Genomic DNA, 17,125 nt, shown 5'->3' on the forward strand with positions numbered 1-17,125 from the left:
GTAGAGGTATAAATACATATTGGTTTGTTGTGGCTCCTTTAATTTCTATTTGCTATTGTGAGATGTATTTTGTTATGCAAAAAGTGGGAAGCTAGGTATGGTTTGCATATTTAAAGTAAATAAATGAAAAAAACAACTGAACATATGAATTAAGTAAAAGTCTTGAAGTCACAGCTCCTTCATAAGACTCTTCCAGGCAGCAGCAGTTTTCAGTTGCTGTTTGTTTGCTTGCTGGCATTTCTGTGTTAACTTTAATCTTCAACAAAAAAAAATGTTCAACTGGGTTCAGATCAGGTGACTGACTTGAATATTGCAGAATATTCCACTTTAACAAACTCCCAAGTCGCTTTGGCTGAGTGTTTGGGGTCCATCTGCATTATATAAGCACACCAGTGGCACAAAAATGACATTATTCTTTTAATGCTTTGTTTCGCTGTGTAAAGGAGATTACTTACCTTGGCAAAAATAAATCTGAAAGCAACATGGAACAAAACAGAACATTAAAATGTCTTCCAGAGACGGTGAAACCCTTCACCGGAAACAAAACCCAACTCAAACACACTGGATTCCACACACTTGACCTCAATGCACACACACACCAACGACACTTTTACAGTATTTCAAAGACTTGACACATTTTCCTTCATTTCCTCATGTAGCATACAGTGTCCCTTAAATACAGTGTCCCAATATTCACAACAGCGATGCATCGGGAAAAGTATGTAAATAAAAAAAAGAATAAAAAAGCATTTCAAATATGGAAAAATATGAAAATGGTACAATGATGTAAAGTTTTGTGTCTTAAGTTCCACAGGGTTACATGGAACAGCTGTTGGCATAGTTAAATCACAGGTTGATGGCTGCCAGTTTGAAATACCAACATGCTATTCTTCTTCTATGGAATTTTATTGCCACACACAGGTTTTGTTTGGGTGTTCTGGTTTCATGCTTTAGGTCCAAAGCCCTTGCATGCTGGAACTAACAACCGCTCCAGTTTAAATGTGAGTGTGTGTGCAGTCTGGCTACCTGCCCAGGGCGTACTCCAGCCTTGACTGCTGGGACGGACTCCAGCCACCCGCTACCCTCAGCTGGATTAAGCAAGTATAGAAAATGAATGAGTGGTGTTTCTTTGACGATGTAAGGCTTGCGGTCAGCTCACACACAAATCTGAGCATATTCACCACGAAACCCTTTGACTTCCACAATAGAAGGCAAGTCAGTGTAGGAGAAACCACCGTCTTAATTTCAAACACCACGTCTGAAGGTAATCTATAGCAAAATGGACTCCTGTCTGAAAAAGTGACAATAAAGCTAACCTTGTGTTGTCCATAGAGTCAGCTAATCCCATAAGGCACAGTTTATTTCCCTTAACAACTCATAAAAGGTGAGGAAGATCAAAGTCTCCCTTGAGTCACCTTCAGCAGCCACAACTCTTTTCTTGCTGCTCGATCCAGCACAATAGTTTTTTTTTCCTTTTTTTTCTCTTTTCACCTCACATTTGTAAATTTACCAAGGTAAGCTGGGAGGCAGAGTCCAACCAGGATATAAATAAGATGCATTATGATGCATTGAGAAGGAGCAACAGAAAGTTAGGACATTATTTACAAAAGATTCTGTTTGTAAGTCTCATAAATAATCAGAAGCATCATTAAAGAGCGCAGCATCACTCTGATCTCATTCGTCAGCTGCTGTCTCATTGTAAATTCAGATTTTAACTTCAGATAATACATTCAATATGTTTAAATTCCTCAACACTTAAAATGACCGTCACTAGTTGCCTGTTTAAGCTCTCAGCTATTAAGATTTAATGAGAGAAACTAATAGCTGAAAAGTCAAAGAATGATTTGAATCTCAAAACATCTAATCTTGCCTGTGGTTTCTTCAAATGAAGTGCTTTTAAAGAAATACTCTTGATCCAAAACTACCTGAACTCCAGAAAACATTTTGACTGAGTCTTGCCTGCTGGCCTTTTGGGAAGAAATTATTTTATTGTTAAAGCTGAAAGGATCAGTTTAATGTGTAGAAGTCCAGAGCTTTATGTGGTTACAGGTGCTGAAGTAAGATTTGAAGGCATCAGAATGTCGGTTTTGCAGTCAGCAGGAAGCAAACTATAGTGCAGGGCATTCTGGGTAAATATAATCAAAGAGATGCAGCAATCTAGTGCTAGGGGGAGAAATGACACGTGGTCTTTTGTCAGAACAAAAGACAAATCCTACAGTCGCTAAAATTTGACTCCACTCCATTTTTGTTTACATTTTGTTAAACAGGAAGTTGTGTTTTTTATGTTTCCCTCAGTGGTCACTGGTGTAGCGCCACCACAGGCGAGGAGGGGGAACAGGTTTTTCAAAGTGTTTGGTTGGTTTGACTCAGTGCAGTGTGAAAGAAAACCACAGCAACTGAAAATGGAAAAAATGTCAAAACTTTGGTCCCCAGTCTACCAGACTATCAGATGTGAAAACAATCTTAATGTGAAAATCATACGTTGGAACTCATCAAACTTGACTTACCTTAAGTGTGGAATTGAATTTAGCTGGCCAAAACATAACATTATTCATGCAAGTTTGCGGTTGTAACTTGCTAAATGCAAAAACGCTAAAAAGAATAACTTTTATTCCTTAAATTAGGGTGCAATTTTGCAAGTACGGCCACGCCTAAATTGTATTGACAACAATTTAGGCGTGGCACATGAAATACACAAGACGTAGGGATAGGGCCCCAAACAGAGAAGGTCAAGTTTGACCAAGATGTCCACAAAGGACTCTATTGAAATGTGAGTTAACCCTTGACTTGTGAGCCATGTTAAAATCTACCTGGCAGGAGGTCTGCTGTTGGGTTTGGCCAGTTGAAGGTCTTGATCAACTGCCAGTCGAAGTCGTCCTCTTGACCCTGGCGGTATTCACATAACCCAGAGTCCGAGTCCTCATCAAAGGTGCAGCCAGCTGCAGACGGAAGCAAACAAAACAGATTTATTTCAGTTCTAGATGAAAAAGCAGAAAAAGTGCAGAAAGAATCATTTCTCTGTGGCGCTGGGTGGCTTCATGCACTGAGGCTCAGGTCTCGGGCCATTTGCTTCATGTCTTACCCTTCTCTCTCCTCCCTATTTTCCTTCTAGGTACTGTTCAATAAAGACCATTAAGGCCTAGCATAACTCTTACAAGAAGAAGAAAGGTCTTACTTGCTTGACACTGTCAAGAGAAAACTTAAGAAATTTTACATCACCACAATTACACCTTAACACATCAGTTCCCAGAGAACCTTCCCCACCCTAAGCTACATTACAGTTAAAAGTTAGCGCCAGGTGGTCAGGACACACTGCCTCTACTCATCTCTTTCTTTAAAATCTACTGCCATTTGGTACAGCACGCCCTGTGGTGGGAAAAATGACACAGCAGCCATGGGACATGACTCTAATAACCAGAAATAATGGGCTGCAGCGAAAGAGGGTTTCCAGCTGACGGAGGACAACAGCAGGCCACCTCTCAACCCATTATCGCACAAACGACGAGGTTTAAAAGCCACCAGCCACCAGGTGGAGGAGTAAAACTCTATTCTCTGCTTTAATTAGTCAAAGTACAGTTGCACTCTTGAGAAAATATCACAAGAGCCAGTCTGTGACCGTTTGCAGATAAGACTGGTGTGGCTTCATTTTGTTCCACTGCATGCTCCTTTGAGCCTACGTTTGAAAAGGTTTTCTTCTTTTTCTATGGTTTTTACCTGACTTCATTATTTTATTGCTCAAGTCTAAAGAAAAGATTCAATCATGATTTCAGGATTTTGTTCAACTGATGCACATAATACACAAGATCTAGAAATTTGCTGAAAAGGCTGCAAATGAATCACTCAATTTCTACGCTATCACGATAGAGTCCAAATGAAGAAAAAAAAAGACTTGATTATATTTAATGGCAACCCAAATTTGAGCAATTTCACATATTTCAGATACTATTAGTAAAAAGTTCTGCTACATAACTACTCAAGAAATTCTAAGTGGACAGATGCTGCTAGCAGGTCAGTGCTTTCAGTGGCTAGCAGTGGCTAGCAGTTGGCTAGCCAACAGAACTTAACATCCATCGCATGTGCTGGCAACAGCAGTGAGCCAGTAGAAAAGACAAACGTTGCCCAGCAGGCTGGATATAAATTTGCACTTACACATGATCAAAGCAAAAAGTTAGCTAGTTTGTTAGGCTATGCTCTCTCTCTTTTTCTTCCCTCACACATGCAGCTTTTTAGTCAATCGGTCTGGTCTATTGTTCCAGCATTCACACTCCCAGTATTTATTCACCTCTCTCATATTCATATCAGTTACTTCTCTCAGCATTTGGATCAAATTCCACCACCAACGACAATATTAGCCGCTAATTACCAGTAACTGAACCCACCTCGAGTCACTGAACACAATGAAGATGTCGGCAAATTTCCATTAAAAAAAAATAAACTAAATAGAAATTAAATAGTCATCCCATGTCAAAATTTCACACCTGACATGAACATATTTATAGAGCCAAATATTTTTTTATGATTTTAAAACAGTCTAAGGACTTAATTTTAGAAACATAAATTTAGAACTTTTTAAAAACACACTGGATTCTGAACTGAGTTGCTTTGTCTAAGTTATGCATTCACTGGATCTCTGGTTTCCATGGTAGTTTGAGACCGTCTCAAGAATACATACAATAGCTGCTGGAGTTTTATTAAAGCTATTGCAGTGATAAATGACACAGCAATATGCAATGTTATTTAGCAACAATCATAAATGTTGTTGCTTTTACATTTTTATATTTATTTATAAATAAATAATTCACCTGTGGTATTTTTGCTTAAGGTCATTATATCTTCAGAATCTCTAACCAGACAACAGCAAAGTCCAGCGGTGAGATTTAGCAGTTATCGCCACTAGATGTGAGTGAATTCAAAACTTTAATGAGCAGCTTAACGTTATACTAACGTTGTGGTTCAAAATCCATTAGCTTTGAAAGCCTTCTAAAATTAGAAACCAACAACAACAGTCCTTGCTGAATACTTTTCAGTCTGACTCCAAGTAGAAAGTGTGATTGGTCAGTTCTGTGAGCAGGACTGATAAATGGGGGATTTAGATTCAGGGGAATTGCTCATTTATAAAACATCCCCAGATCAGCCTGTCACTGAGGCGGCTCAGCAAACCGCTGCTCAGTCTGACCCTGGTTTACAGAGCGACCCTAGTGGTCAGTCTGACTGCAGTCCCAGGACCCTCTTCAGCAGCGTGTTCTATTAGAACTCGACAGCAGTTAAAGAGTAAATAGATTTCATGCCAGTTTCTGCTTAATATTCTAACATGGTGGTCTGTTTCCCCCAGTGCATCTCTTTGGTTTAGTCCGTGTTAGACTTCTTCTTCTGTTTCCTCGACTAATAATCCATACAGTCAGAGCGCTGCAATACAACACTCGGACTTCTAACAACCACTTTTGACACCGACCTCGGCCTCTCTCCCGTTCGCTTGCAGCCAAAGCAAGTGTTTCCGGCTGTGTAAGCAGATCAGAGTTCTAATTGCCCCCCCGCGTGACAGTTGCTTGTTGGGATGTGCCGCAGCATGTCTGAGGAGGAAAGGGTCGAGTGGCAGAGCGCGGCCCGCGGTGAAGGCCTGCTTTTCATCACCAGCCCTCCAGCAGCTCCGTGAAGAAATGTCTCCATCAGACACGTTCCACTGATTCCCCTCATTAAGGTTCATCCTTCCAAGCCTTCTTTGCTCTTAGCACAACAGTTCCTCTCGGCACCCAAATGAGCTTCCCTGGCAGCAAAAGGCGCAAACCCATGTAATTAGAAAAGCCGCGTAGATCCGGCAGAATTTGAATTGGTGTGTGTGTGTGTGTGTGTTTGTGTGTGTGTGTGTGTGTGTGTGTGCGTGTGTGTGTGCGCGCGCATGTGTGTGCGTGCATGTGTGTGTCGTAATGGAGTGGGATGTTTAAATTTGTGCGTGTGCTGTTGTGATGTTTACTTAAAGCTGATTGAAGCTGCTATGAACCTGTCCACGTCTCACAGGCTTAAGCTCAAGGTTTTCAAACAGCACTTTTGCATTCAGTGGTTTTAAATGGGCATAAATTAGCTTTGGTATAGGTGATAGTCCTCAACTTCACCATCCAGAAAGTTTGTAGATAATTCCTGATCTCTAGTTTTAGCAAAGTTATCATTCAACTTTAGTGATCAAAGCAAATTCCAATATCTCTTCAAGAATTTTCAAGTAATGTATCTACAGTGGAACCCAGGTATCCACAGAGGGTCAGGATGATATGGACTAAAATCCGTAATACTAATGCATATAACTGCCAGTTTTAGTGGTTCAAACGCCAAATAAATCTCAATATGTATAGATATGAACAATGGAAACTCTTGGCACTACAGCAGATGCTAACATTCACGGTCTTCCTTATGTCTGCTCTTGGGGGGGGGAAAGCCAATCGACTGGAAGTAAAACGATGCGCCAAAATATCAGCTCTAAGGATAAATTCCAATTCTGTTTAGTCCGCTTTAATCCAACTCTAGTGTGTTTGTCAAGAAAGTCTGGTTCATTTGGGGATGTGTGAACGTGTAATCTAACTCTGATGTGGACTAAAAAACGTGATCTCTGGTCCGCCTGCAAACCAACGTCTGGGTTTGGTTGAAGTGAACTCTGGTGAAGTTCAAATGCAGTGTGAATGCCAAGCAGATCAGAAACCACATAAAAAGTCGGAAGTGGACTATAGCTCAGGGCATTCTGGGTAAAAGCAACCAAACCAAACGTGTGAGTTTAGGGCTAGCGCCAAAGAAATTACATAACCACTAAAATTTGACACTGCTCCACTCTTGTTTCCATTTGATGAAGAAAGAAGTTGTGCTTAATGTCCTCTGCAAATGTTTTGCTATCCCATTTCCTTCAATGGTTCTTGTGTAGCATCACCACAGGCGAGGAGCAGAACAGGTTATTCAGAGGGTTTGGTTTAAAACAATGCAGTGTGAAACCAAACAGCAGCTGAAAATAAAACAAATGTTGCAAACGTTTGTCCCTAATGGAACCACGTCTACCGAACTACCAGGTGAGAAAAGCCGATTCCAAACATTTTTTTCCTCTCGCTGCTCAGCTCTCATACTCAGTGGTTCTGCTCTGCTCATATCAGACCTTTGGTCTGATTGGCAGCATGGCCTTCTATCTTCTTTAAAACAGGACAAACTAACTAAAAGGAGGAATCGCATCAGCCCATCTGAACTGAGACATTGGTTACTGGCTTTGGTTCTCTGTCCCTGTTATGATTCTGTCTTACAGTGTTAAATTAATTTGCTTTTGTGTCGAATAAAAATGAAAAGTTTGACCAAAAGATTAAAAGTAACAATGCCTGCTTTGATACCAGAGAAAATCTATAAACTTAGGCAAGTATAGAGCTTCTCATAAGAACACTAAATGCAAAAATGATTTATTAACATACAAAACATGCCAGGTTAAGCTAAAATATGAAGCTACAGATGATAATAAATGAAAGCCTTTTAGAGGCTGAGAGGGCCAGCTGTTCTTTGGGCGCTGTGCCACTAGAGCCGGCTCTCTGAAAATAACTTCCCATCACTGACATTGCGTCTGGGTATTCCTGCTTCCAAGCTGAATTTTGTTTCAAATATTTTAGTAATGTTTTATAAAAAAAAAATAAATAAAAAAAACACCTATGAAGGGGCAAACTTTCTGTGTTTCATAGAAAAATCCATGATAACTGAGTGGTCAACATACGAGCATCTACTGGACCGGTGCTTTAGCAACCCCAATATCGTAAGAAAGCTGGTGGGCAATTATTCAGTTAGAAAAGGTAAATTCACTGAGCCATGGATTAATACACGTTCAGGGGCACAACTACATATTATTCAGGTGGATGCAAAAACATAAATCGCTCCCCCCCATTCCCCCCCACCCCAAGACGAAGACACATGGTTACATGTGCACGAGGTGAAGGAGCGTAAGGGCGCGGTGAAGTGTATGCGAAGGCATCATCGGTGCGCCGCCCCCTCCATACGGGGTTTTGACGCCCCCTCTGGTGCAGCGCCCCTATGCGTTGCATGCGCTGCATACCAACTTTTTGCGCCACTTTACACGTTTATCTGTCTATGGGCATGTTTATAAGAATGAGTCGAGGAATGACGTCTGTTTTTATGGGTAGGAAGTAATTCTACATTGAGGTGTTTCTGAAGAAATCTCTGGCTTCATCTACTTTCATTCTAAATTCTTAAATGGTTCCTCCTTCTGATTTTATGGAAATCAGAATTCTATTCCCTGCTTCACAATAATCCATCCTTCAAAGTATTCAAGTACAGGCTGAGTTTGCCAGGAGAGGCCCTGGAAGGAGGACGATGATAAATGTACTAACTGGCATCAAGTTCTGGCGTTGGAGTCCAACTCGGATCACCTCCACGCCGCACATGCCAGTAACCCACACAGGCAGTCGCGTCGTAAATACGCTATGATGAAGTGGGCAGAGAACACAAGCCTCTTATACGGCATTTATCCTGGAGAGGGAGAAATAAATTAGAGGGGCGGACCAGTAGCTGTGGGCTGGCTGAAGAGCCCTTAAACACAAGAAGCAGAGGCGAGAGCTGAGCCAAAGAGGGCGTGGATAATGAGGACAAATCACACGTAGCGCAGAGCATGTAAGACAAAAGGGATTTCTGAGAGAACAAGATTTTTTTTTCTTCTTCCCTTTAGAGCTGCACTGTATGAAAACACTGAGGGCTGATCAAAGCAGACCAGACTGTAGATGGGGTGTGATTGATCAGACCGCTGTAGTATCGTTCTCAGAGGTCTTAAATCCTCCACACATAAAAAGGACTCTCACTGACGATTATTCTTACGAGGATGACGGCGATTACATGGCGTCGCGCAGAGACGCACGGTCGGCTGGCGCGGGCGGATGCCAGTCTCAAGGACAAACTTCCTATGGTTATTTGAAGAGAACTAAGTGGAAAAGCTCCTGCTTCCTCTCATGACCCATCATCTCATTGCTCATCCAGGAGAACCATTCAGTTTCTCCAAAGAGCGGAGATGCGGCAGACTGTAGATGTTAGCTCCTGTGGTGGAGACAAAACAGCTTCCACTATGCAAATGAATGCATGTTAAAGTATATTTGGTGTTTGAGCTTCTAAAATTGCCAGATATAGGTGTTTTTAGAGGGGAGTCTCAACTATTCTCAGACTTAAGCTATGGCTCTGGCCCCTGACTCCTACAAATACCAGAGCATTCTCGTAAACAAAACATACATCGTATTTTCAGCAGGTCTCTCATCTCCACCAGCAGCTACAAAACATTAGCTAAACACAGTTTGTGAGAGTAGGATTTACAAACAGCAACTACAGATATTCAAAGGCTAACAGCAGGAAAGGTATGATCCAGAAATTATGTTTCCAAGCAACATAGAAAAGTAATATTCTGGATTATCAGCGGCTTTTCAGGCCACAGCTTGTCTCGGCTGAAACACAAAGAACTTGTACTTCATGGAGTTAATGTGTTGTAGAGGGGAAGGCCCCTAGAGGTGGAGAATTGGCAGAGACACTCCAAACACCTGAAGTCGTACCTGCAGTAACAGATGATTCTACAAAGTATAGCTAGTTCCCCCATAATGTCACACTTCTTACATCCAGTTACTCTGCCGCCATCTTGGTAGTACGAAGCATGTTTCGACTTCATTGATCACAGGTAAGAGAACCGCAGTGGTTGGATATGGTTGGATTCAATCAGGATGTAAAACCAAAAGTGCTAAAGCAGTAAAGAGAAGTTTTCATTACATCAAGGTAAACAAACTGTGCTATTAACCACTGAGTGCCAACGAGTACGGCTGGTAAATATCCAGAGGAAACACAAGTCATCTAATACGGCATGGATGTAATCACCTTATTAGAGGTAAAGATGTTTTCCAATGTTTCTAAAATTGACACCATTAAACACTCAATAGTGTATTGAACTGACTGCTGTAAAATCCGCTTTGCAGGCAAATCTGTAAACTCATAACAGATCCATCTGCACAAACTACGAAATGTAACTATAAAATGTAAATATGCAAATATAAATTTCTTCTTGCTGGAACACCCACACTTGAACAAAGAATAAAAAAAATGTTGCTGTACTTCAGCACATACTGTCACTGCTTATGTAAGGACATTTACAATCACACGTTGTTAATAAAACAGTACTTGTTTAAATTTACATTCCAGTTTACTATTATGAGTCACACATAGCAGGTAGTAGAGAAAGAGGCAGTAGATTTCCTCATTGATACTCAGGATTTCATCTTGTTATTAATCTTTTTTTTTTTAGTCATTTCTAAGATTTTATTTAAAATGTGGGCAATACAAAGAGCCTTTTGGGACATGAATCAACTTTATGGACTTAAAATGTAGCCACACATGTCGTCACTTATCATAGTCGATCACAACGTATGGCTGTTAGCAAACACAAACGATTTGATTATTTTCATAGGGTGTGCCATTGAACTGGTTCTCCCAAACAATGCTGATCTCAAAGCTGCTCCCATGCAACACTGTCTACCGCTAACCTATCAAGATGGCGCTTTTCCATCTTAACGTACTTCCAGTCCAGGCTTGGTGGAACGATCTGCAGGATCGGTGGGATTGCAAGTTTATCATTTTCCTACCACTTTACAAACATGTGATTCACTTTACCAAAAATAGGACAAAATACATTGTAATTTATGGAAGGAACTTAATAAAATGTGAATGTGTTCAAGGGACTTTGAGCGGTATGCATTTGAAAACTCAAACGTGAACAAAATGGATTCTCTTGGCGTATTGATAAAGCAGCCCTTTCTGTTAAGCCGCCTTCCCCGTCGCAGTGAAGCAGAGTTCCTCAGGCGAAGCAGCCCGCATTGAGTAACGAGCGGCGCTCGTCCGCCGGCGCTCCTTTAATCTCCTCCCGGCCCTCAGATAAAGCTGCTCTGTTGGGACAGAGGAGCCTGGATGTTCTGCCGCTTCTCTTGTTTGGCCTGAGATAAAGCTCTGCCGCTGCGTGATTTGCATGAAAGTATGAGGAAGCAATGCATCAGACCTGACAGGTTTACCTACAGAGGTGGTAGAGGGGAGGAGAGGGAGTGTATGGAGAGGGAGGGCCGGAGGTGGGAAAAGAGCGACACAGTCCAGCAGCTCATCAATACCGAGCCAGCAGGGGAGTCTTCTCCAGCACCACTTCTTCATGGACCATTAAAAACAGCCGCTGCACTTTCAGAGAGCTTAGGACTGAGGAGAGCAGCAAATGGAGTTTGATACTTTAGTAAACAGAAGCAGGACTTGTTTTTTTCCCCACCAACACTAAAACAATCCACACACTGACGTCTCCAGATATGATCTTTTACTTTCTGATATTTTTAAGAATGTCATACAGCTCAGGCACAATGTTTCTAAAGGTTATGAATAAGTTATGAGCAAAAAAAACCCAATGTTCAGTACATTAAGGCTTTGCTGTTGACTTTAATTATGAACAAATAAAACTATGTAGACTGCATTTCCAATTCCCACAACCCCCCAGCGAGCGCAATATCTTCATCTTTAAAGCAGTTCTGGCCTTTCTTAATCATAAATTATTTATTTAATTTCTCTTTATGTCGGGGTTTTTCTCCCTTTGCACCAAACCACCAGCAAGTTTTCATCAGCTTCACAAAGGCAACAAACAAAACAAAGAAGGCTCTCATTAACCCCATGTTCACAATGTTAAGTTTAGCCAAAAAACTTCATGTTTCCTTCTTAATAAATATATGATTAATGTATGGATGAGAACACAGGAAAAGGCCTAAATTATTTTTTCTTTCACAGCAGGAGCAAATGTCACAATGAGAAAAAGTTGAAAAATCCAACCGTCCAACTAAATACCCCGAACTAACAGTGCCACAATTATCTGTACTGTATCAATTTATATAACATAAGCATAACAAAGCATTTTTGATGTACTCTGGTAACCATTAATCTGTAATACATAACTTGTATTAGCAAGACAAAACAACATTTCGTGTTTTGTCTTAAGTCCACAGTGACCAAAACATGTCACAGCTCAAACCTTTCTGTGGTCACTGAACTCATATTTATAACTTACCAAAACTATTACAGAAAAAAAATCTACATTTGAGAAAAACAAAACAAAAACTAAAAACAGTCTCAGACAACTGAAATCAGGGAGCCTGTTACATCATCTTAGCATTTGAATTTTGTTGGATTGTTTGTTTTGATTAAGCTTTCTGGCACCGCAGACGGATTTATTAATGCAAAGGATGAATATTTCTGAAAGTGACTCCTGCCCACGCCATCTGGGTGTTCCAGAGCCACAGCGTTACCCAGAAGTCACTGAAGACTCAGAGAAGCAAATGGGGTTGAAAAAAAATCAAATTTGGTCTAACTGCATGCTGCACTTCTCCCGCCTGCCTTGGGAGCAGGCAGAGAGATTGGCACTGCAGGGCATACACTGTTGTGTGAAATTGTTTCATGACCAGTTCCCAATAGTTCCAGTGGCCCCGTGGTTCAGGCCTACCAAGGCCCCTAATTTCCAACACAGTAACGATGGGCGGTCTCTCCCTATCAGCCAGATGCTAATTGATGACTTGCTGACCTTTGAGAGGGAAGCACCAGATATTCAGCTGTGTTGCTCCAAGTGTTGTTGGAGAGATCCGAGGGCGACTTTGTGCTCTGATGAGTAAAACTGATGTCTGTTTGAATGGGAAGCATAACTCTAAGTCTAACTAAATTGGATTTTTTTAAACTGAAGAAGAAAATGTTACACTTCCACAAAAAATAGTTATTGTTTTTGTTGAGTAAATGTTTCACAAGAAAAAAAACATGTTTCTCTCTTCATTTTTCTTGTTTAAACTCCTAAAACAGACAGTTATAAGTACAGACACACAATCCACTTTTTCACTTCCGTTACGATACCTGAGATCTAATATCACCTGATATCAATCCGATACATAAAAACAGATGAATTGACTTAAAACATTTCCTTCTTAAACAGAGAGAAATGTACTGAATTACTAATTTTTACTAGTTTATTTGCAAACTATGCACCAGTACAGAACACTTGAATCCAACAATAGCTTCACAAGATTGGTCAAACATGTAAAAACAAAAACGTTGATTTGTTCAGTCAGTGAAAACAGCCGATGTAAAATAATGATAAAGAATGATAATGATAAAGAAAAAGAAACTGACTAAAACAATAGTTTGACGACTTTGGTCAAAAATGTAAAAATAAAGTCTAACAAACCTTCATTCAAATGGTTCAGAAAGTGCAATTAGGAATTCTAAATATAATGTCAAATAAATAATAAAGCATAACGTTGCATAGAATTAGGCTGAATAGATCTGCCATTATTGATTGCCACACTGTTGCTGATACCCGGTGTAGAATTTTTTTCAAGATCAGGACCAATACAGATATTATTGGTATAAGCAGACTAAGTATTAATACAGATATTAATATCTGTATTGGTCTCTAGTTTTAAGTGTTTTTAGACGTGTTCTCAAGTATTAATGGATTTCAGCTATTTGTGGGTGGTTGTGATTCCTAACCCTAACACTAGGGGTCCTCTCACTGGATAGTTAAAAACTCGTACATGCATTCTCGTACACATTCTTGTTATTTTTGACTTTAGAAAGAACTACAGACATTTATCTCCACCCTCCCTAAGTGTCCAAACAGAGGCCGAGTAGAAATTCTCCGACGTGAACTTATTTATGAGTCATAAAGTAGACGCCTCGAACAGCTTCGGTTTACAGCCGACTCTCATTCCTCATTTAATCTCTCCGTTTCCTCCGACGCTCCAGAGACTCGTCCATTACGGAGCTCAATCTCCAGCCATCTGAGGCTTCGCCCTGAAACCCATCAGAACCGCTTAGTCTGCTTATGCCATTGTTCAACATGTCACAAGGAGAGAGGCGCATAAATGGAGGTTGATGAATTAAAAAAAAAGAAAAAAAAAAAAGGGCCCGGTCCGACGAGTCTCAAATTGCACTAATTAAGAAGACAATAGGCTTTCAAACGCACCTACAGTACATTGCAGTCCAGAGCCTCCTCATTGACATTCACACAGAAACACATTTTCACATGCAGCTACTGTTACATATGAAAGTTTCATTTGAAATGCTGGAGGAAACATTTTCCCCTTCATGTAAAAAGCTTCTTTAAGTGATTCTGTCAGGCCTCGCTCTTTGCCAGATAACAGGAGTGACCTAAATGCTTCATTTCAAAGCTGCATGTTCCTTTGTGCAGGTTATGCTACACATTGATGTCAAAATGACTGCCATCTATATGCCCAGATCTGTCCATTAGAGGCAACATTTGTGGGAATGGGTTATAAAACTGTGGTAATTTCAGTGACAGCGCCTCCACCAGCAGTCGAGCAAACTTAATGACAGACGCTCCAAAAATAGCTTCCATACAGCCACTGCATGCTGCTGCTGAGTTTATGCAAATGGCCACGCAGATTTATGCATGATTGCATGATGTTGCAAAAAATAAAAATAAAAAAAATAAAAAAATGACTTGACTGCTTTGATGTTGATTTCCATACAATCAAATTGTAGCAATAAACGCCTCGGCCCCACCGCCCACAGCCACGTGGAATGACAGATGCAGAATATGTGAGGAATATTATTCAGCGGATGGTTTCTTTTATGATTTGTTTCTACGTACTGTACGCAAAAACGAACGAACCAGAGAGGGAAAGCTTGTTCAGCGTACACAGCGATGGAATGTAGAGAATCAAAGGGACGGTGTGGAGTTCCCTCTGCTCCCCTCAGAGACGCGGCGTCCCCCCGCGTGAGGCAGCCGCCTCACAGAGGCAGGGCTGCCACTGAAAGCTTCTTCTGCTGTTACACTGCAGAGAGGCTCACAGTCAGACAGCAGAGTTCAGATCCCCCCACAACAAGGTATCTGCCACATCAGATACCAACACAGAAGGAAACTCTGAACATGGTGCTTCATTTTGCTTTGACCAAGACTTTTGCCATTTGTTTTTTGACTTTTGAAGTTCCATTTCCTCTGGGATAAGTTTCCAACAGCAAAATAAAAACTACTAAGTAATTCAGGTTATGTTCAGACAGCAGGTCTTCATGCTTAATTCCAATCTTTTGATGAAATCTGATCTTTTTTTTTTTTGCGTGGTTGTTCATATTACTACTTAAGTGCGTCCGCAATCACACTTCTGTGTGAACGGTTTCCAACCCCAAGGAAGAAGAATGAAGGCGTCACGCAGCAGCGCGCCGCCACAAAACCACAGCAGGTTTTAAACAATGACTTTAGAAAAGTCATCAAAGCAGATGGAGATGAAATGACAAACTGCAAAAGCACAAAGTAGCCAAGGAGCCAAATACAAAGTCTTGGATATTATATCAGCATTTATTTCAAAGAAATGTATTTGGCTCATAGATATTTGGAGAAAAACTCGACCTAACAAATGAATGAAACCTTTGTTTTGGGTCAGAATGGAGATGCCTGGGGAAAAGGATTTCGAAATGGGTTAGAACTGAGAACGTTGGAAGACGATGAAGTCTCAGCTGAACATGGAGGTGTCCTCTCACATTCCACTTCTGTTACCAATCGATGCATGATGACCTTTCAAAATGGGGGCTGGTTAAGCCACAGCTGCAACTAATGACCATCTCAATTAGCATTGATTCCATTATTCCATGTATTACCATAGAATAATATTACATGGACTTTGCTCTGCACAGTTCATTAGCAGAAAAATTTCTTATTTAAGCAACTTTTTGCATTAATAGTTCTGGCCTGGCGCAACTAGTGTTTTTAAAGGTAACAAGTTTCACAACCGCTGGCAGCTGCCACTGAACCAGCTGCCTGATGAATTTGCTCCTTTTAGTCCTGATAGTCAAAGGAACCTTCCAGTCTATGAATGCAGGAAAGAAGGCCAGGCTCACCTATTTCCACGTTAGTAAGTGTTACAATTTAACTACTTCTAAATGAATTTTGTGTTCCGGGTTAAGGATTAAGGGTAGGTTTCAGTTAGTGATGTATAAATCCTCTCACAGATTAGGTTTAAGGTCAGACGACATCAACTTCTGTTGATTCAAGGAACAAAGAACCATCTCAAACCGACTGACCTTGGAAAGCTTTGGGTTGAGGATTGGAGCAGCCATGTGAATATTTGTGACGGGGAATAAACTCAGAGCGGCACGGCCTTTAAACGGTCCATACAGCTGGATGCTTGGTGAAACAAAGGCCAGTCAAAGGAAATTGCAATTTAGGACTTGCTCTATCTTGACAATGTGAGGTCTCTAATAAAAGGATACAGAAATATTAGATGCCTCTATATCTAAAAACATTCCAGCAGTGGGTGTGAGATCTTATCAGATTTGTTGTTTCCAAGCATCAGCACTACTACAGAAAGTTGGTTGAAATCCGTTAATGCATTCTGTCTCAACACACATCACCACACCTCATCCAAAACGTGTCAATGACCAGACATAATATGTCTGATGTACCACGTCTCAAACTGGTTATTCAACCAGCGGTAAAAAGCGTCTGTCGTCGTTTCCTGGACCTCTCGAGGTGAATCGGCCGTTTTGTGCCTGTGACAAAGAGGTTTAACAGCGACTGGGAGACTTCAACTCTGCTTTGCTCCTTTTTAAAAGACATAGTGAGAGAGAAAGAGGCAGGTTTTTATTGTTAGTTCTCAGTTTGAAGAGGCTAATGACAGTGCTGGTCAAAGGCACCTCCATGCTTTGACAAATGAACTGGGAAAGTCAGGGATCAAAGTATATTTTTGTGAGAAATCAAGTCAGAGCTGAAGTGAACAACATTTAAAAAGTTCTTCACATGCTGGCCAAACAATTAGTTTTTACAAGCAAATAGATGATAAAACTTTATTTAGCTATTAGGAGTCATTTTAAAGGTTAGTTGGGGTTTCCAGAGAAACACCTACTAGTTTATAAATCACAGACTACTTATTGTTAAACAAGGGCTTTTTTTTCTTTGTTTTAATTTATCATGCAATTAATTGATTAATTGCAACAGGCTTCCTCAGCGGCCTTATCCTGCCACGTTTAATGTACGGAGCACCTATAGGGTCAAAAAGTTATGAAGAAAACAAAAACATGTTACTATGGTAATGTGAAGAAACAATCAAAA

Source organism: Poecilia formosa, unplaced genomic scaffold, assembly GCF_000485575.1.
Source record: "Poecilia formosa unplaced genomic scaffold, Poecilia_formosa-5.1.2 Scaffold96, whole genome shotgun sequence".
Taxonomy (NCBI): Eukaryota; Metazoa; Chordata; class Actinopteri; order Cyprinodontiformes; family Poeciliidae; genus Poecilia; species Poecilia formosa.